The 10,821-nt window shown below is 45.4% G+C and overlaps 1 protein-coding gene across 2 annotated transcripts in view; it reads right to left on the minus strand.

Moving 5' to 3' along the window:
* The window catches only part of Disp1 (dispatched RND transporter family member 1), a 130,125-nt gene extending 125,405 nt beyond the window's left edge, over nt 1–4,720 (minus strand). For both annotated transcript variants that reach the window (XM_021158768.2, XM_021158753.2), the window contains exon 1: nt 4,514–4,720. The gene's annotated coding sequence lies outside the window, so the exon portion shown is untranslated. The remainder of the gene's footprint in view (nt 1–4,513) is intronic.
* Nucleotides 4,721–10,821: the final 6,101 nt, after the last annotated feature.

The following is a 10,821-nucleotide window of genomic DNA, read 5'->3' on the forward strand; positions in this document are numbered from 1 at the left end:
TTCAGCCAGCAATAACTTGTGGTTGCAGAGCAGAGGGAAAAAAAAAAAAAGAGCTGGGTGATTTTAATCAGGGTTTGGATCCCAGCCCTGCCCTGCAGCACACTCTAAGATGTGAAGTGTTCCAGCCTCACATTCCAGTGAGAATGAATTTTTATGTGAGTAGGCCCCGTGCTAGGTGCCACCTCACTTTACACACAGGGCAAGCATGTCCAAAGTATATACTTCTTTCAACTACACTAATTAAAGTAGCATCCTTGGAAAAACTGATCAATTATCAGCTAACAACATCTAAGAAAAAGTTTATAGTGATACCCATGGAATAAAACAAGAGGACTACAACTTATGCACAGATGAAATACAAATCTCTCTCTCTCTCTCTCTCTCTCTCTCTCTCTCTCTCTCTCTCTTTCTCTCTCAGTACTCACAATGTAACCTGTCTTTGAAAAGAGGAAACAGTGTATCCTCACTTGGGAGAGGACTTTAGACTCTGCTCCAGCATTCATTGTACCACAGGGTTAGACAACAGACTTACCCTCTCCAGGAGTACAATGTGACTATCTACTGTCTGAGTTTGCTTTCTAGTGCTGTGATAAAGCACTGGGTAGAAGCAACCTGGGGGGAGGTGGGGGGGGGGGCGACTTACAGTCTCAATCACACACAGCTCATCACTGAGGGAAGCCAGGACAAGAAATCAAACAGGCTGGAAATGTTTCTCTTCACAGTCCTGGACGACAGGTGACCCGCCAGTGGCCTTGGTGTTACTACCACAATTCTGCTCAAAATAATGCCCAATATCTGACAACCTTGTCAAAGACCCATTTAGATCCTACAATGCCCCAGAGTCTCAATCTGTGGGAGAGGCTTTCCAAATCCCTGCCCTACGAGGCTTATAGTTTCAGGGTTCCCTTAGCACCTGTGTCTTCACTGCCAATTTCTGCCTCAAAGAAAACTCTGAACTCCTCTTGGTCCTTATGATCCCCATTTTTAAGGCCTCTTGGAATATCCCGTGAATGATGGGATAATTAGCTTATACTTGTGAAAATTCTTCACGCTCTATTGATTGTACACAGCACTATGTGGCCTAAATGAACATGTCAACAATTCGACTACAGAATCAACCGCAGAATTTCCAGCCTGAACCTGTCACTCCCTAAAACTTGACGAATCAGTGCCCTCCTCAACTGCTCTCCTGCCTAGTCCCCTGAGGCAGGGTCTCCCCTTGAACGTGGCCTAGACTCTCTTGGCTAGGCTGGAAGCCAGCAAGCCCTAGGAATCCTCTGTCCCACTTGGAGCTGGGATTACATGGGTGCTGGGATCAGAACTCTGATCCTCAGAGCTACACAGCCAGTGCTGCTAGTCACTGAGCCATTTCTCTAGCTCCCTTAAAATAAATCTTTAAATATAATAATAATACACACTGGCGATGCACTCATCCACTTTTTTTCTGAGGAACCCTAACTGATACACTAAAACAGCAAAAGCCAAACGGGTACTTCTTAAAGTCAGTTGATAAACATCTCCATCTTTCTAACTGTTCAACTATGACAACATGTTAAAGAAATGCTCAGTTTGCTATTTCTAAGAATGCAATACCAACACATTAACAATGCTATTATCTCACTATGATCATTAATGATTAATCACTAGCATCGACCCAAATCAGCCCTGACTCAACACAAGCTTTAAGGCGTAGTATAAGCACAGAAAACCAAGCTAAAAATCATCATTTGCAAATGAGTAAGAAAATAGATACAAAAATATTCCACAACAAGGAAAAATGATACAAAAATATTCCACAAGAAAAAAACCTTCCTACCATAAGGAGATAAAAATATGTGTAAAAGAAGTCAGTTTAAACATCAGTCATACTGGGATGGAGAGACGGCTCAGCGGGTAAGAGCACTGGCTGCTCTTCCAGAGGTCCTGAGTTCAAATCCCAGCAACCACATGGTGGCTCACAGCCATCTGTAATGGGATCTCTTCTGGTGTGTCTGAAGACAGCTACAGTGTGCTCATATAAACAAAATAAATCTTTTTTTAAAAAATTAGTAATACCAATACAGGGAATAAGATCAATGCAGAGTTCCTATACAAACTGACAACACAGGAAAAGGATACGTCTCTTAAATTGCAGTAACACCTGGAACTCCCAATAGCAATGAACATTTGGTAATAGTATAGAATGCTGTCCACTTCTTAAGTGGACACCTTGGTATATTTTATGCCAAGTATAAAACATACACCATTAGCAAGTTATACACAAATTTCCCTATAAAAATGATCAGCTCTTTCTCAAAGACAAATACTCGCAGGATGCCTCCAGTTTTTCTCCTCTTGGCCTCAGCATAATGGACTGCACCCTTCTTAACGGGACTCTGCCGTCCGTGTGGAGGCTCTGAATCCCCTTTGAGTCACTGAGGCCTGAGTCATTGTGGTCACTATGAAAAAAAGAGACTAGTTCAGTGAGAGAGGGGGGGACAAAAGCTGAGCGTAAGAGACGGATGGAGTCTGTGTCAGCCATGCTGTGTGCTGTGCTATCTCCTAGGCCAAAAAGCTGTGTTCCCCCAGAGCATCCAGTCCTCTGGGCTGGATCAAGTGGCCAGGAATGGCTCTCTAGCTAGGATAAGCAGGTAGCTGACAAAGTACTAGATAATAATAAAACTAATAGCCAAAAGGCATGGAACCAACAAACTCAACTGCTTGACACATCACCAATTGGTAACTACTCAAATTGGAATGCATGCAGATGCAGGCTGTTTGAATGATCATGATCTGGGCAGCTCTTCCTCAGCAGGCACACAGCATGCCGCAGAAATAGAAGGAAGGTGTGAACCCATACACACAAATAACTAGCAACGCTCTGCAGCTAATCGAAAGTCCTCAGGAACATAGCTGACCGTGAAACACAGCTAAATTATACAGAATGCAAAGAACTTATCTAAAGGGGAAAGCTAAGCAATTATTCAATCATTTCCAGCAACAAATAAGCATTCCAATGATCCCCCAAATCCAAGGCAATCAGACTTCGGACAGGACTCTCAGCTCCACGGCTGGGAACCTACCTCAGAAGACAAGCAATGCTTCCCTTTCCGGGATGAACTCTTCCACCGCCCATGAACTATAAAGGCTCACATATTCCCAAGAGCTTTTTCTCTTATAAAAGTGAAGGGAATGGGGGCTGGGGGGGCTCACAGGTTTTAAATCAAGATTAGATAAAGTTAAGCCTTATCAGATAAGCAACAAGTCTACCTCAAAAAAAACGAAATTAAAGGGCCTGGAGAGATGGTTCAGCCATTAAGAACACTGGCTGCTCTTCCAGAAGACCTCAGTTTGATTCCTAGCACCCGCATGGCAGGCAGCCCACAACTCTAGAGACAGGCACTGTGATGCCCTCTTCTGGTCTCTGAGAACAACAGGCCCACATGTGGTGCCCAGACATACATGCAGGCAATAACACCCACACGCATAAAAATAAACAACTTAAAAAGGAAATGAAGAGATGCAAAGAGAAATCAACCCAACAGTTAGCCCCATAACTTCAGAACACTGCCTTCAATGTCTTCATTAATATGTTAAAGCACTATTTAAGGTACGTCTGCATTACATCAGCTGTGCCACCCAACAAACCTTTCTTATAATAACCTGTCTCACTGCAGCACAAATCTCAAGTAAGTCAGTGAGATACCCGGGTTATGGATAAATGCACAGTGCTTTCTGGTTGGTTTGTATGTTTGTATTTGTTTCTTCAAGTAGTTCAGGTCAGACCACCAAGTAAGATATAAGTTACCAGTACTGGCAAATACCGGGGAATAAAATTAAGACTGTAACTCTTGGGAAGGGAAACACTTGAAGCAATCAGTATACACCAGCCTCCATCAGTGACAGTACTCTAGCTTTGCCTAGTTGTGCTCAGTGTGTGGCAAGAATCCAATCTATTTAACATCTAAAAATGTGTCACCCCATTGAGAAGCAAACAGTAAGTCATAAAGTGCAAACATGAAGGTGCAAGCTTTGTCCAGATACTTACAAGTTCACTCCACGACAAAGGAAGTGAGACAACCTGAACTCCGCAAGGTGGAGAAGAGCCTAAAATGAAAACTTCAGTGGGCTTGCTTGTCTGAATCAAAGACCTAAAGTCCTATGGTAGCCTGAACGGGAGCTAAGTGAGTAAGAGTTCAGGTTTTCCCTACGAATGTTGGGTTTTCCCCTCCGAAGACCACTGGAAGAGGGGAGAAGTCTTAAGAGAAAGAAAGCAATGTATTGCAAAGAAAGCAATGCTGAGCATGCAAGCCTCGGCTGCTCATCTCGCAGATGAGTTAGGTCAAGACGTCCTTCTCATGTTTAACCCCGAGGGTGAAAAGAGCTGCCTCTGGAGCGTCTCCCTGCAAGCCCCCCAAGGCCATCTCGGGCCACCTTCCCTATGAGCCTGGGGACGCGGACACACCCCCATGGAAGATGTCACCTCGGCCTCCTCAGCCCCTCACAGCCACCCTCCACCGCCAGCCGTCCTCACCCCGGGATCCCTGCTCTCCCGTCGCGCCGACTCCCGCGTGCCTCCTCGGCCTCCCCGAACCGCGGGGACGCAGCGCCGAGAAGCATCCACACCGACCACGGGCGTCCGGGACACTGAGGCTCCGAACTCTGCTCCAGCCGGAGCTCGCGGATCCTGGCCCGGAGCCGCGCTTCCGCCTGGCGCGGGCCGCGGTCGCCAGCGGGACCGGAAGTCCCGCCTCCGGCTATGTGCCCAGGCCTCCTGCTACTCAAAGCTGCTGCAGCTGGGCTGGGGTGCAGAGGCACATGCATCTCCTCTCTGTCTCCATCTTAGCTGTCACTTAGCCAGTCTACAAATGCTGGATCAGATGACTCTGACACCGACCTCTGAACCCACATTCTGGTTGAAAGTTGAGCTAAACAAAAGCAGTAGCTAATCAGACACCACGAAGGACTAGGTTTTATTTAATCCATTCAGACTGTTTCTTTTCTCCATCACTCATGAAACAAGAAAATGGTAGACGGAGAGAACCACACCTTGACACACTGTCTAGTTATCTTTAGCTCTTGTTTTCTGTTAAAATCTACTTTCATGTCAGGACTCTGAAGATAGCTGAGAGGCATTGAAGTCAAGGCTGGGGACTCTTGTATCTCCTTATCCTTCACAATGTGGCAATTTTGAATAATTCTCTTTTTCTGCTTTTTAACTATTAATTTGGGTCCTTTCATTGGCTTACTGAGGATAGGTGGCTGAACCTGGTGTGTTGGAGGACAGGCTGTAACCCTACAAGAAGCACAATGTGTAACACAGCAGAGCTGTGGGAATGGTATGGTGTGTAGAGTTGAGCAAGAAGACGGACTATAAATAACAATTTCAGTTGAGACTGAATTAAAGAACAAATAAGAGTTAAAGTAGGCAAGGACATGCATCGCAGTATACCAGAAAGTAAGAGCCTGTCTTGTTCAGGCAACTGCATAGAAGTACAGTCAATTAAAGTCCAAGACCTCAAAGGCAAGAAAAAAACATAGACAAGACCAGATGTTGCTGTACTTTTGTAGTGGTTTGTAGATTTGGCCCACAGGGATTAATACTATTAGGAGATGTGTCATTGTTAGAATAGGTGTGGCCTTGTTGGAGGACATGTGTCCCTGTAGGGGTAGGCTTTGAGGACTCCTAGTGCTCAAGCTCTGCCCAGGATGAAAGAAAGGCAAAATGCAGAACCCTCAGCTCCTTCTCCAGCACCAGGTCTGCCTGGATGCTGCCATGTTTCCTGCCATGACGGTAATGGACTGAACCTCTGAAACTCTAAGCCAGCCCCAATTAAATGTTTGCCTTGGTCAAAATGTCTATTCACAGCAATGGAACCCTAACTAAGACAACTTTATACCAAATATTTTAGCTTCAAATTTCATACAGCAGAGTCAATGGAGTCACCATTAGAATAGACAAAACAGTGGATCCTGGGGTTGCCCAGAATGACTGTCCTAGCTAACAAAGAAAAGAAAAATCCGAGACTGGGCGTTTTAGCTCAATGATTATGGTACATACCAACTCGCATGAGGCCCTGGGTTTGCTATCCAGCATCCTACAAACTGGGCATGGTGATGCAGGTGTGGAAATGTAATACTCAGGAGGAAGAAGCAAGAGCATCAGAGGTTGCAGGGCATCCTGAACTCCATAGCCAGGGTGAGGCCAGCCTGGGACACGTGAGATAGAAAGGGAAGTACAGGAATCAGAGGGAGGGCGCTGAGGAAAATAAGAATCTGTAAGATGCCATGCGTAGAATGCAGTCTTCCCTCCAACAACCACACCCAGATGAAACACACTGAGTGGCTACTAACCCTGCCCCCAAGGCTCCAATCTCTGAGGTTGCCTCAACCAAGAGAGATGCCAAGCAAGTGAGGAACCAGGGAAGGGGAGGCTCCAGGGACAGCAGCGAGGGCTGTTGGTTCTGCTACTATTTTCTATTCACAAGCAGTTTCAAATATACTCTTGGCATAGCAAGCTCCCCTAGCCCCTTCCTTCCTGTTCCTTTTAAAACAAGATTTCACTGTATAATGCAGTCTAGCCTTGAACTCATGACCCACCTGCTGCACCCTGGATCAAATATATACAGCTCCTCATCTCAGGAACTTTGAGGATGGCATAGGGGCACATAGCGAGAAGATGGCCGTTCAAACTGAACCCCACGCATGGCAATGTCCTAAAAGAGAAAGCTCTATGAGCAAACGCCTCTGCTAAGCATCAAAGTTTCCTTTGATTCCCTCTGATTCCTTCACTTTCCTTCCTGTATCATGTGTCCCAGGCTGGTCTCACCCTGGCTATGGAGTTCAGGATGCCCTTCAACTACTGATCCTCTTGCCTCTGCCTCCTGAGTGTTAAATCTCCACGTGTGCAACACCATCCAAGGTGTCCTGTTTGCTTTGATTACAAGAAGTACCCATATATGTTTCCAAAACTTTTCATTTTAACATCCAGAGAGCAGTTTTCTATCTATACCTTAAGGAGTGTGTCCAGATTATGCCCTTGTCTAAGATAATCTGCTTCACAAACCCTACCAGATGTGCCCTGAGTAAAAGGGCCCATCCTCCTTCTCATCATAAACTAGACCAGATGTTAACACTTAACCCAAACAGGGCCAGGGAAATTTCTTCTGCATGAAGGTTGGTCTCAATTTGCATACTGAAATGAAAATATCATGAAAATCTAAAATTAAATGAGACGTAGGTAAAATGTCCAAAGGTGGAAGGGGGCATCAAGAATGAGGAGGGCTTAGAGACTTGAAGGAGACAGATGAAGAAAGAGGAGACTCACCAGAGAAGTGGTTGCCTTAGGCCCCACCTGCCTACCTTTTGATTCCCAGTCCCTTGCAAGGTTGGAGCTGTGCTTCTTGGCCTTAGAGTCTATGGAAATTCTGCATCCTCCCAGTAAATGACCCCATTTTACCATACTCGGTAGGTTGTCATTGCCAGCCATCATATATAACTAGACAGCAATTCACAGGATACAGGAAGCTTGTTCATTCCATAGCACCCACCCGAGCTTAGGAGACCACATTTCTCCTTAGTCCAGGACAGGAGGAGCTTGTGTGCCCTGTGTGGGAGTCAGATCTCTTAAGATAACTGTCACGATGACCACAGGGCTTGACAGAATCAATGACAGAAACACAGGGGTGGACAGAGTCATGTCATCAGGCCTGACGCTGAAGGGAGAGCTGAACCCCAGCACGGAGCTAGATATAGTCATTTCCCTAAGACCAAACACATGAGCAGGCCGTGGGATGGGCCAGTTCAAACTCTGCACCTCTCCTGTCCTGATCATCCCAGTTCACTGAGCTTCTGCATTGAAAAAACTACATTGTTTTTCTCTCGCTGAGATAAAATCTGAAAGAAGCAACTGAGGAAATAGGAGCAGGTAGGTTAGATGGTATGGCCTGACGAGGGAGGGAAGGAGTGGAAGTGTGAGGGTGCTTCTTTAAGTCTCTGTAGATTGGGAAGCAAGAGACTGTAGCCAGAAGCAGGGTTGGAGGACGGTCCTCAAGACCTGGGCTATCGTCCTCCAGGCCTGCATACCTCTTACCCACTGCCTCCACCTGGGCCCCACCTCCTAAAGATTCCACAACTTTGCAAAACAGTGCCACCAACGGAGGCTCAAGTGTTCAAATACACGAGCCCATGGGTGACATTTTACATCCAAACCGTGATCATGTGCTTTCATGTCCATGGAAGCAACTGTGAAAACTTTAAGAGTCTTCTGCTTAATCTTACCTGCCTCTTCAGAGTTTACCTCTATCTATATAACAGCATCTGCCTAGGCTTCAGAATTACAAGAACTGCCCACAAGTACTTTCGAGAGACATCAGAAAGCAGACAGGTTACTCCAAACCCGGGAAGGAAAAAAAAATGAAGAGGTTTCCAGCACTTAAAAACTGCCTCAGATAGATAAATGAGCTAATTAACAGAGCTAATGAGGTCAATTATTTATCAGATCTATTCCCACACATTACAGTCGCTTCAGTGCATGCACAGAATTTGCCTTATTCGTATTTTTTCCACCAGTATAAATATCAAAAACATTAGCAGTTTATTGAAAACTATACCCACTTCCATTGAACATGCATTAACACCATAATTTATGGCAAAATCAGCCACCTATTTCCTGCTATACTAACAATTTGATAGAAGGGTTTGTCTCTTAGAAGCAATGGATTGGGCGGTAATTAAGGTGAGTTCGTATTCTCCAATTAATCATTTTGACTCCACTGAAAGTCACTAGTGGCAAGGTATTGTCTGTGACAACTTGACTATTCTGTGCTCCAAAAACATTTCAGAGTAAAGAGAAGAATGATTCCCAACTAACTTAAGAGTGCTCTTTCCATGTGTAAGCACACACATGGGCTTACATGTATTTGAGGGTACACGTGTGTCATGGTCCATGTGTGACACAGTATATGTGTTGAGGTCAGAGGACAAGTTTCAGAAGTTGGTTTCTACCCTCTACCTGGTCAGTACAAGGTTTTTCTTATTCTTTCTGCCACTACTTCTGGCTAGCCCATCCATGTGCCTCTGGCCAGTTCTACCTGTGCCTCTCGTCTTGCCGTAGGAATACTGGGATACAGATGGAAGCCACAGCATCTCACTTTTAATGTGGGTTCCAGGGAGCAAACTCAGGTTGTCAAACTTGCATGGCAACTGCTTTCACCTGCTGAGCCATCTCTGGTAGCCCAGGCTAACCTCAAACCCATTATTCTACCCAAGGCTGGATGTGAACTCCCGAACCTCCCACATCTACTTTTCAAACACTGAGATTATACACATGAACTATCATGCCCAGATCATTGAAATAATTAAGAACATGACTTTCCATACCCTGATTTTGTGTGTGTGATAAGCAGCATAATCTTGTCATGTATGTTAGTCATGTATGTTAGTCATCTTCCAATAACCACAACAACAAAAAAACTTTTGTAGAAAAAAAAAAAAAAAGATTTGTCTTGTCTCGTCATCCCACTTGGCATGTGTCATGACAGAGGGCAGGGCTGAGAAACTCTGTTCACCCCATGCCAGCTGGACAACAAAGAGAGAGAGAGACCAGAATTCCAACATCCCCTTCATCCCCTAACTTCCTTCCAGTAATCCCACATCCCAAATGGTCCTCTGCTTCCTAATAGCACCACGCTGGGGACCAAACCTTTAACTTCCAATCCGTCTTTGGGAGACAATCAAATTCCAAAGCCTAACACCATTGTAGCCGTTTAACTCGGCAGTAGGAACTGCATTCACCATGTGACCCACCAGCGCCGGCCTTTGCTTTCTGTTGCTGTGATAAACACCATGACTAAAAGCAGCTCCAGGGGAAAGAGTTTATTTCAGTTACAACTTAGGGTCCATCATGAAGGAAGTCAGGGCAGGAACTCAAGGCAGAAACTCCGGGGGGCAAAACTGAAGCAGAGGCCACACAGAAATGCTACCTAGTGTGTTTCCCAGGCTCGAGTATCTTCTCACACCACCCTGGTCCACCCGTAGGCCAGCCCCTCCTCCATCGATCATCAATCAAAAAAATGCCCCCACAGATTAGACTACAGGCCAATCTGATGGAGGAGTTCCCGCAATTGAGAGAATAGAGTCATCTCTTTCCAGATGACTCTAGTTTGTGTCGAGCTGTGACAAAACCAACCAGCTCTGCTATCATGTGTTACTAGAACACGTTCATCTTTCCAAAACGAAACTCCATGCTCATTAAACAAATCCTAATCTCCTACCCCCACCTAAGAATTTTGGACAAATTATATAGGTTTGTAGATCCTATGCACACACTTTTAACACCAATTTACACTCTTTTTTTTCCCCATGTGTGTGTGGTATTCAGGAGTGTATAGATTGTGTTCGCATATGTGGTGGGCACTCAGAACTGGGCATATGTGTATGGGTGCAGGTAGGCACCAGTGTGTGTGTGTGAGTGTGTGTGTGTGTGCGCGCGTGTGTGCGTGCATATGTACATATGTACGTACGTGCATGTCAGCCAAAGGTTGCATGAATGTCTTCCATAATGACCCTCCACTACATCTACTGAGGCTACTTCCTTTCCAATCCTTAAGCTTGCCACTTCAGCTAGTGAGCTAGCCACCTTGCTCCAAGAATACCGTCTCTACTTCCAAAGCTCTGGGGTCACAGGTGGCCCAGCACACCCACCTAGCTTTTAGGTGGGAATGCAAACACTGGTCCTCCCTCATACTTCAGTAGCAAATGCGTCATCTACTAGGCCATCTCCCCAGCCCTCACACTCTGCTCGAAGCAAACATCTTTAGAACTAGAAATAAGATAATGCCC

Source organism: Mus caroli, chromosome 1, assembly GCF_900094665.2.
Source record: "Mus caroli chromosome 1, CAROLI_EIJ_v1.1, whole genome shotgun sequence".
NCBI classification, from domain to species: domain Eukaryota; kingdom Metazoa; phylum Chordata; class Mammalia; order Rodentia; family Muridae; genus Mus; species Mus caroli.